Raw genomic sequence first — 10,700 nt, forward strand, 5'->3', positions numbered from 1 at the left:
CTTCCGTGAGCTTCCTGAGCCCCTCTTCACTGACAAGTTCTACCCAACTTCAATGAGGGCATCAGTGAGCACTGGAGGCCTTGGCGTCATAGGAGGCATCTCCTCCATGTGCACTGCTGCCATTAGGGGCTGTGGAAAGTGAGGTGTGAGAACCCAAGCTGTGTCCTTTCTGCCATGGTCAGTGTTTTAACCAAGCTCGGAAAGCAGGGCCCACAACTGAGGCCGTTGTGTAAGTCCTTGTCTTTCCCCAGAGGACCCCTGGTCCTATTCCTCAAGGAGAACAAGAGAGTAAAATGCTCATCACTGCTGTGCTATGGAGTCCTAAAGTCTGCTGTCCCCTTTCCAGCAGACCAGGGCTGAACGAGGGTCCCCACGTGCTCTAGCCACGGGTCCTGGCCCAGTCAAGCACAGGATCAAACCTGGCCTGACCCCGAGTCAACCTGGAGGCTGATGTCTAAGCAGGGCACTGGCATGTGTGGCCCTGTATCCTTTGCATGACCCTTAGGGCAGGCCTGCCTCTCAGCCCAAACCCAGAGGACCTGGTCTACCAGAGGTGCTCCTGCAGAGTCTAGGGTGAAGAGAGGATCTCTGCTTAGTTTGTGGGGCTGGGGCCACCCACCTCCCACCTCCTTGTGTCCCTCACTCCCCTTTTTCATTTTATGCTGAGCCTCCACTACTCTGGGCTGCCCTCTGGAGCAGATGGCAGCCGCAGTTTTCCACGGACAGCTCTGCCCATGAGTCACTGCTCTCACTCCACCTCCTGCTGCTGTTCTTCAGGTGCTGCTGATCCCTGTGGGGCAGAGAAAAGGAATTCAGGTGGCTCATACCCCACACTGGCACCCTTCACAGGGTCCTCATAGGGGCCCAGTGCTGTGGGAGTGAGGATGATAACAAGCCTAGGCTGTTCAGGAACACGTGTCCCGGGTGCTCCATGTCACCAACTCAGGAGAGGTCTCCAGCTCGTTGTGACCATGAGAAGTAACCCACTGCCTTCTGCAGTAATTTCAGACCCCGCTGCAAAGGAGAACTCCATGCTTAACTTGCCCTTGTCCTGGCTGGAGGCCAAACTGCTCACTTTCCTTTTCCTTTTGGACCACCTGAAAAGGTAGCCCAGCTCTCTCATGGCTGCCCAGGGAGGGCTACAAAAACCCAGGCCACAGGGTGCCCCTCTGCTCACATCAGACCCCCAGCACTAAGGACCTTTTCCCCCAACCCAATCTACAGTCCCTCACTGCCTCTGGCAACCAGTGCCACTGCCACCCCCACCCCAGCCTCTTCTCTTTGCCCTGCACCCCCCTCTGCACTGTGGCTTCACAAAGAGCTCAGAGCTTTGGCCAGGGCCAGCAGTGCACTTGAATCTCCCAACTCCCTCGCTCCCCGACCATGGAGGAGACCTCCCCACCAGCCCAGAGCTAACCCCTTGTCCTGGGTTGCTGAGACCCACAAGTACCAAGGCTGGAATCAGCTTGCAGCACAGCCAGGGTCAGGGTTGCTCCCTCCCAGAGGACTCCAGCATGGCCCAACCCCTCTGCCTTTTTCCTGGTGGTGGCGTAGAAGTAGCACCCTCTGCTTCAGTCCTGCACAGGGTGGTGAGAATAAGGCAGTCAGTAAAAGGCCCTGCACAACCTCGCCATGGTCTTTGGCCCCACACTGCTCCAGCCTCAGAGGAGAGCAAGCTTTCTGCCAATCCCAGTTGCCCATCACCATGACCGACAGCTGGTCCTTGGAGGTCATGACCTACGTGTGGGAAGACAGGCTCCAGCCAGCCCATGCCACCCTGACCTGACAGAGGTGGCCTCGGCCTGCTACACCCCCAGTCCTGCCCTGCCCAGCTTCCTACTTGCATTGTCTGTGGTGGTGCCTGAGATTCAGAGAGACAAACTTGCCTAGGTCTGCATGGATGAGAGTGTTGGGGAGGCCCAGGCCACCTCTTGGTCCTGCTGGTGCACCTTACTGGGGGCTTAAAACCACCGCAAGTGTTTGGGTGTGGAGGCTCATGCCTGTAATCCCAGCACTTTGAGAGACTGTGGCAGGATAACTGAACCCAGGTGTTTGAGACCAGTCTGGACAATGCAGCAAACCCCATCTCTAGAAAAGAGAAAAGGAAAAATTAGTCAGGCATTGTGGCACACAACCTGTAGTCCTAGCTACTGGGGAGGCTGACATGGGAGGGTGGCTTGAGCCTAGCAGTTAGAGGCTGCAGTGATCCATGATGGAGCCACTGTACTCCAGCCTGGGTGACAGAGCAAGGCCCTGTGCACCTCTAAAATAACCCCTCCAAGTCATGCCTTGTCCACATCCACACCCCCACCTCTTGTCTCACTCTAAAGGCTTCATGGCAGCAGCAGAGGACCCAGCACCTGAACTGTACTTGGGGGTGGCTAAAGATCACCAGCTGTGAGCACCCTCTGAGCCTCTCTCCTCTTTCCCACTCCTTCTGGCAGGTCCAGGTGCTGCTGTCCTTTCTGCAGCTGGGGGCCATCCCTACCCTCCAGACAGTAAGAGACAGAGCATCCTGTTCTTGACTGAAGTCTTAAGGCTCCTGTCCATCTCCAGAAGGCAGATAGACATCCCTAAAACCTCTGGATAATCAGACCATTTTAGAGTGGGTACCAAACCTTCCTGAGGTGTCCTTGGGCCAGCCCCAAGCATCAGGCTATCTGCAAATGCAAAGGGACAGTGAGACAAAGCAGAAGGACAGGTGGCCTGGGGACATCCTAGCCAGGTCTGGAAGCCCCAGACTGGCCCTAAACTGTGGTGTTTTTACACGACCACCCCAGGGCACACCAAGCCAGTATATCTCAGAGTCTGGGCTGGGTCCTGGGGGACAGAGTGAAGGGAGTGGTTTTAGGAACTTACATGTCTCCTGGATCACTTCTCGAGGTGTGCCCTCTCTGGGAGACAGGAATGTGACGGAATCCCCTCACTGTTGTATCTTGAATAAATGCTGCTGCTTCATCCTCTGGGGTCATGGCCCTGACCCTGTGTGGGAGGGTCATGGCCCTGGGTCATGGCTCTGTCCCTGTTCCATTCCATGACTAGAAAACCACACTCCATTTAGAAAAGAATTGAGAGGCTAAGTCAGAACTGGGTAACATTTCGACTCCATTCTAGGCTTTCTTTTTTTTTCTTTCCAGAAGGACTTTTGTGCAGAAACGGATCTTTTCTTTCTGTGTTTGTCCTTATTGGAAGGCAGCTCCAGAAGACCTGTGAAATGTTGGTGGACTGGACCCCAGGGGTGGGAGTCCCAGGCTGCGCACTTTAGGATTCCTCCTCCAGGGAGAGCAACCTCATCCCGATCCTGACCACCCTCCTGGCTCACGCTTTCCTGTTTGGCTTCCACAGGCTGGGACTTCTCTGGATTCCCTCTGCCCACACGCTCCCTGCCTCAAGTGTCCCCAGACCAGGTGGCTTCATTTTTCTCTCAACTCAGGGAACTTGCTCAACTTCTGTAAAAGCCCCCACTTAGTGGTAGAGGCTTGCTGATAGCATGTTTTAAAACTTTGATTCAAATAACGTTTTAATACTTGAATATTTTAAGTTTTATACATAGTTCCTAATTATTTTCCTAACAGACTCAGATACCTAATAAGATCCTAGAATGGCACCATTTTGTCTTTCTCTAAGTGCCTGGCTCTGCTCTCTCAGGAGTGGGTTCTGAGGTCTCTGGACTACAGGATATTCAGAAGGTCAGGAATAAGTCCAGCCTAGGGATGAGGGGCTGGGGGGATGGCCTCCTTCCTCGAGCAGGCAGAGGCACAGCACCACCTGCTTCCCCTTCTGCCAGCACCTGTGTGGGAGCCCAAGCATCCTTTGTAACCCTGCATTACCAGCAGGCTGAAAGAAAACAGAAGCATGGAGGCCACCACTTATTGTCAACCAATTAACCCATAAACAATTCTCTCACTTTTTCAGAAAAAGGAGGTTGGGGCAAGGAGAGGGGAGAAGGGAGACAAAACCCAGAGCCGAGTTTCCAGATAATCCTGCAGGAGAAAAGGATGCAGCTGCCTAGAGGAGGGAAGGAGGATCACACTCAGGAAAGTGTGTGGGGTCCTGGTTGACACCAACACCTGGTGCAGTTCTGTCCAGCAACCTCTGCACCAGACAAGGTGGGGAAGGTGAGTGTTCCCTGGATGTTCGTGGGCAGATCCTGCTGAGCATGCAGCATGTTGGGGAATCTGACACTGGAGCCATTTTCCTCCACTCCAGGCAATTCCAGGCAAGGCAAGGCAAGGCAAGGCAAGGCAAGACAAAACAATTCCAGGCAAGGGAATTCCAGGCAAGGCAATCCCAGACAAGGCAAGGCAAGGAAATTTCAGGCTAGGCAATTGCAGGAAAGGCAATTTCAGGCAAGGCAAGGCAAGACAAGGCAGGGAAAGGCAATTCCAGGCAAGGCAATTCCAGGTAAGGCAAGGAAATGTAATTCCAGGGAAGGTAACCCCAGGAAAGGCAAGGCAAGGCAATTCCAGGCAAGGCAAGGCAACAGAGGGCAAGGCAATTCCGGGCAAGGCAATTCCAAGCAAGGCAAGGCAAGGCTATTCTGGGAAAGGCAATGCAAGGTAAGGCAAGGCAAAAAATGCCAGGCAAGGAAATTCCAGGCAAGGCAAGGCACAGCAGGGCAGGGCAGGGCAAGGCAGGGAAAGGCAAGGCAGGGAAAGGCAAGGCAAGGCAGGGAAAGGCAAGGCAAGGCAAGGCAGGGAAAGGCAAGGCAAGGCAAAGCAAGGCCAGGCCAATCCAGGAAAGTCAATTTCAGGCAAGGCAAGGCAATTCCAGGGAAGGTAATTCAAGGCAAGGCAAGGGAACACAATTCCAGGCAAGGCAACTCCAGGCAAGGCAAGGCAGGGCAAGGCAAGGCAAGGCAGGGAAAGGCAAGGCAAGGCAAAGCAAGGCAAAGCAAGGCCAGGCCAATCTAGGAAAGTCAATTTCAGGCAAGGCAAGGCAATTCCAGGGAAGGTAATTCAAGGGAAGGCAAGGGAACACAATTCCAGGCAAGGCAACTCCAGGCAAGGTGGGGCAAGGCAATTCCAGGCAAGGGAAGGCAAAGCAAGGCAATTCGAGGCAAGGCAAGGAAAGGCAACTCAAGGCAATTCCATGCAAGGCAAGGCAAGGCAATTCCAGTCAAGCCAGGCAAGACAACGTAATTCCAGGCAAGGCAAGGCAGGGAAATTCCAGTAAAGACAATTACAGGCAGGGCAGGGCAGGGCGAGGTGGGGCGAGGCGGGGCGAGGCGGGGCAAGGTGAGGCAAGGCCAATCTTGGCAAGTAAATTTCAGGCAAGGCAAGGCAATTCCAGGGAAGGCAAATCCAGGCAAGGCAAGGGAATGCAATTGCAGGCAAGGCAGCTCCAGGCAAGGCAAGACAAGGCAATTTCAGGCAAGGCAATTCCAGGCAAGAGAAGGCAAAGAAAGGCAATTCGAGGCAAGGTAAGGGAAGGCAACTCAAGACAATTCCATGCAAGGCAAGGAAAGGCAATTCCAGGGAAGGCAACTCCAGGCAAGGCCAGGCAAGGCAATATCAGGCAAGGCAATTCCAGGCAAGGCAAGGCAATGCAGGGTAAGGCAATTCCAGGCAAGGAAAGGCAAGGCTATTCCAGGCAAGGCAATTTCAGGCAATGCAAGGTAAGGCAAGGCAAACAAATTCAAGCAAGGAAATTCCAGGCAAGGCAAGGAAAGGCAAGGAGAGGCAAGGTCATTCCAGGCAAGACCATTTCAGGCAAGGCAATGCAATGCAATGCAATGCAATGCAGTTCCAAGCAAGAAAATTCCAGGCAAGACAAGGCAAGGCAATTCCAGACAAGGTAATTTCAGACAAGGAATGGAAAGGCAATTCCAGGCAAGGCAAAACAAGGCAAAAAAGGGCCATTCCAGGCAAGGTAATTTCAGGCAAGGCAAGGCAAGGCAATTTCAGGCAAGGCAAGGCAAGACAAGGCAAGACAATTTCAGACAGGTAATTCCAGAAAAAGCAAGGCAATTTGCCTGGAATTGCCTTGCCTTCCATTGCCTTGCCTTGCCTTGACTGGAATTGGGTTGTCTGGAATTGCCTTGACCTGCCTTTTCTTGCCTTTCCTGGCCTAGAATGCCATTCCAGCAATTGCTTTGTCTGGAATTGCCTTGCTTTTCATTGCCTGGTATTGCCTTGCCTGGAATTGCATTGCCTTGCTTTGCCTTGCCTTGTTTTGCCTGGAATTGTCTGGCCTAGAATTGCATTGCCTTGCTTTACTTTGCCTTGCCTGGAATTCTCTTTCCTGAAATTACCTTGTCTGAAGTTACCTTGTCTGGAATTGCCTTGCCTGGTCTTGCCTGGTATTTTCTTGCTTGGAATTGTGTTGCATTGCATTGCATTGCCTTGCCTTGCCTGGAATGACCTTGCTCTGCTTGCCTTTCCTTTCCTTGTCTGAAATTACCTTGTCTGGAATTGCCTTGTCTTGCCTGGAATTTCCTTGCTTGAAATTGCATTGCATTGTATTGCATTGCCTTGCCTGGAATGACCTTGCCTCTGCTTGCCTTTCCTTGCCTTGCCTGGAATTTCCTTGCTGGAAGTTTTTTGCCTTGCCTTGCCTTGGATTGCCTAGAATTGCCTTGCCTGGAATAGATTTGCCTTCCCTTGCCTGGAATTGCCTTACCCTGCATCGCCTTGCCTTTCTTGGAATTGCCTTGCCTGATATTGCCTTTCCCTGCCTTGTCTTGCCTTGCTTAGCCTGAAATTGCCTTTCCTGCAATTGCCTAGCCTGGAATTGCATCTCCTTGCCTTGCCTTGTTTTGCCTTGCCTGGAATTGCTTTGACTTGCATTGCTGTGCCTGAAATTGCCTTCCCTTGCCTTACCTGGAATTGCCATGCCTGGAATTGCATTGCATTACCTTGCTTCTCCTTGCCTGGAATTGCCCTGCCTTGCCTTTCCTGGAATAGCCTTGACTAGAATTGCCTTCTCTTGCCTTGCCTTGACTGGAGTTGCCTTCTCTTGCCTTGCCTTGACTGTAATTGCATTCTTTCAAGTTGCCTTGGCTGGTCTTTCCTCACCTGGAATTGCCTTGCCTAGAATTTCCTTGCTTTGCGTTGCATTGCTTTGCCTTGACTGGAATTGCCTTGCCTGGAGTTGCCTTTCCTTGCCTTAGGGGGAATTGCCTTGACTGGCATTGCCTTTCCCTGCCTTTTCTTGCCTGGCCTGGCCTGTAATTGCCTTTCTTGAAATTGTCTTGCCTGGACTTGCCATGCCATCCCTTGCATTACCTTGCCTTGCCTGGAATTGCCTGGCCTTAAATTGCATTGCCTTGCCTGGAATTGTTTTTCCTTGCCTTTCCTGGAATTGCCTTGTCTGGAATTGCCTTGTCTTGTCTTGCTTTGCCTTGTCTGGAATTGCCTTGCCTTGCCTGAAATCATCTTTCCTAGAATTGCCCTTTTCTGCCTTGCCTCGCCTTGCCTCGAATTGCCTTGCTTGAAATTTCCCTGCCTTGCCATGCCTCTAATTGCCTTTCCTGGAATTACCTTGCTTTGCCTTGCCTTTTCTTATCTTGAATTACCTTGCCTGGAATTGGCCTGCTTTGCCTTGTTTTGCCTTGCCTGGAATTGCCTTGGCTGGAATTGCCTTGCCTTGCCTGAAATTTTCTTGCCTTGCTGGAAATTTTCTTGCATTGCTTTGCTTTGCATAGCCTGGAATTGCCCTGTCTCGAATTGCCTTGCCTTATCTTGCTTTGCCTTCCCTGGAATTACCATGCCTAGAATTGCCTTGCCTGCCATGCCTGTATTTCCCTTGCTTGCAATTGCCTTGCCTAGCTTTGCCTGAAATTTACTTGCCTGGAATTGCCTTTCATTGTCTTGCCTTGCCAGGAATTTTCTTGCCTTTCCTTTGCCTTCCCTTGCCTTTCCTTGTCTTGCCTTTCCTGGAATTTCCTTGCCTTGCCTTGCTTGGAATTGCCTTTTCTAGAATTGCCTTGCCTTAGATTGCCTTGTCTTGCCTTACCTGGAATTGCCTTGCCTTGCCTTGCCTTGCCTTGCGTTGTCTGGAATTGCCTAGCCTGGAATTGCCTTTTCTTGACTTGCCTGGAGTTGCCTTGCCTGAAATTGCATTGCCTTGCTTTGCCTTGTATTGTCATCCCTGGAATTGTCTTGCCTTGCCTGGAATTGCCTTTCCCTTCGTTGCCTTGCTTTGCCTAAAATTTCCTTTCCTGGAATTGCCTTGCCTTGCCTTGCCTGGGGTTACCTTCCCTGGAATTACCTTGCCTTGCCTTAAGTGCAATTGTCTTGCCTTACCTGCAATTGCCTTGCTTTGTATTTCCTTTCCCTGCCTTGTCTTGCCTTGCTTTGCCTGAAATTGCCTTTCCTGCAATTGCCTTGTGGGATTGCATTGCCTTGCATTGTCTGGCATCACCTTCTCTTGCCTTGCCTTGCCTTGCCTTGCATTGTGTTGCATAGAACTGCCTTTCCTGGAATTGACTTGCCTGGAATTGCCCTGCCTTGACTTTCCTGGAATAGCCTTGCCTGGAATTGCCTTGTCTTGCTTTGCCATGACTGAAATTACCTCGTTTCGAATACCTTGCCTTGACATTCTTTGCCTGAATTGCCTTGACTTGCATTGCCTTGCCTTGCCTTGAATTGCCTTCCCTGGAATTGCCTTGCCTTGCCTGAAATTGGCCTTGCCTTGCTTTGCCTTGCCTTGCCTTTACTTGCCTTGCCATTAATTTCCTTGCCTGCAATTTTTTGCATTTTCTTGCCTTGCATTGCCTGGAATTGCCTTGCCTGGAATAGCCTTGCCTTGCCTGGAATTGCCTTGCCTAACCGTGCCTGGAATTGCATGGCTGAGAATTGTATTGCCTTGCCTTACCTTGCCTTGCCTGAAATTGCCTTGCCTGGAATTTCCTATTTTTGCCTTTCCTTAAATTAACTTGTTTGGAATTGACTTGCCGTGTCTTGCCTTGCCTTGCCTGGAATTGCCTTGCCTTGCCTGAAATTGTCTTGCCTGAAATTGCACTTTTTTGCCTTGCCATGTCTTGCCTGCTGTGCCTGGATTTCCCTTGTGTGCAATTGCTTTGCCTAGCTTTACCTGAAATTTACTTGCCTGGAATTGCCTTGCATTGACTTGCCTTGCCAGAAATTTTCTTGCCTTGCCTTTCCATGCCTTCCTTGCCTTGCCTTGCCTTGTCTTGCCTTGCCTGGAATTGCCTTTCCTGGAATTGCCTTACCTTAGATTGCCTTGCCTTGCCTTGCCTTGCCTTGCCTTGCCTTGCATTGCCTTGCCTTTAATTGCCTGGAATTGCCTAGCCTGGAATTGCCTTTTCTTGTCTTTCCTGGAGTTGCCTTGTATGGAATTGCGTTGCCTTGCCTTGCCTTGAATTGCCTTCCCTGGAATTGTCTTGCCTTGCCTGAAATTGCCTTGCCTGGATTGGACTTGCCTTGCCTTGCCTTGTCTTGCCTTTAATTTTCTTGCCTGGAATTTTTTGCCTTTCCTTGCCTTGCATTGCCTGGAATTGCCTTTCCTGGAATAGCCTTGCCTTCCCTGGAGTTTCCTTTCCTTGCCTTGCTGGGAGTTACCTTCCCTGAAATTAACTTGCCGTGCCTTACCTGCAATTGCCTTGCCTCGAATTTTCTTTCCCTGCCTTGTCTTGCCTCGCCTTGCCTGAAATTGCCTTTCCTGCAATTGCCTTGCCTGGGATTGCATTGCCTTGCCTTGCCTGGCATTGCCTTCCCTTGCCTTGCCTTGTATTGCCTAGAATTACCTTGACTGGAAGTGACTTGCCTGGAATTGCCCTGCCTTGACTTTCCTGAAATAGCCTTGCCTGAAGTTGCCTTGTCTTGCCTTGACATGACTGAAGTTGCCTCGTTTCGAGTTGCCTTGCCTTGACTTTTCTCACCTGGAATTGCCTGGCCTTGCATTGCCTTGCCTTCTTTTGCCTTGAGTTGCCTTCCCTGGAATTGACTTGCCTTGCCTGTAATTGCCTTGCCTGGATTAGCCTTGCCTTGCCTTTACTTGCCTTGTCTTTAATTTCCTTGCCTGGAATTTATTTTCCTTTCCTTGCCTTGCATTGCCTGGAATTGCCTTTCCTTTCCTTGTCTGAAATTGCCTTGTCTGGAATTGCCTTGCCTTTTCTTGCCTGGAATTTCCTTGCTTGGGATTGCATTGTATTCCATTGCCTTGCCTTGCCTTGCCTAAAATTGCCTTGCCTGGAATGACCTTCCTCTCCTTGCCTTTCCTTTCCTTGCCTGGAATTTCCTTGCTGGAATTTGTTTGCTTGCCTTGCCTTGCATTGCCTGGAATAGCCTTCCCTTGCCTGGGATTGCCTTACCCTGCGTTGCCTTGCCTTGCCTGAAATTGTCTTGGCTTATATTGCCTTGTCTTGCCTTGCCTGGAGTTGCCTTCCCTGGAATTGCCTTGCCTTACCTTACCTGGAATTGCCTTTCCCTGCCTTGTCTTTCCTTGCCTAGCCTGGAATTGCCTTTCCTGCAACTGCCTAGCCTGGAATTGCAATGCCTTGCCTTGCCTTGCCATCTTTTGCCTTGCCAGGAATTGCTTTGACTTGCATTGCCTTGCCTAGAATTGCCTTGTCTGGAATTGGCATGCCTGGAATTGCCTTGCCTGGAATTGCATTGCATTACCTTGCTTCTTTTTTCCTGGAATTGCCCTGACGTTCCTTCCCTAGAATAGCCTTGCCTGGAATTGCTTTGTCTTGCCTTGCCTTGACTGGAATTGCCTTGTTTCAAATTGCTGTG

At 51.1% G+C, this 10,700-nt stretch overlaps 1 pseudogene; it reads right to left on the reverse strand.

Annotated features, from left to right (window-relative positions):
* Positions 1-657: 657 nt before the first annotated feature.
* LOC144578610 (uncharacterized) lies at positions 658-2,165 on the reverse strand (annotated as a pseudogene).
* Between the last annotated feature and the right edge of the window lie 8,535 nt (positions 2,166-10,700).

Source organism: Callithrix jacchus, chromosome 1 (genome assembly GCF_049354715.1).
Source record: "Callithrix jacchus isolate 240 chromosome 1, calJac240_pri, whole genome shotgun sequence".
In the NCBI taxonomy this organism is placed as follows: Eukaryota; Metazoa; Chordata; class Mammalia; order Primates; family Cebidae; genus Callithrix; species Callithrix jacchus.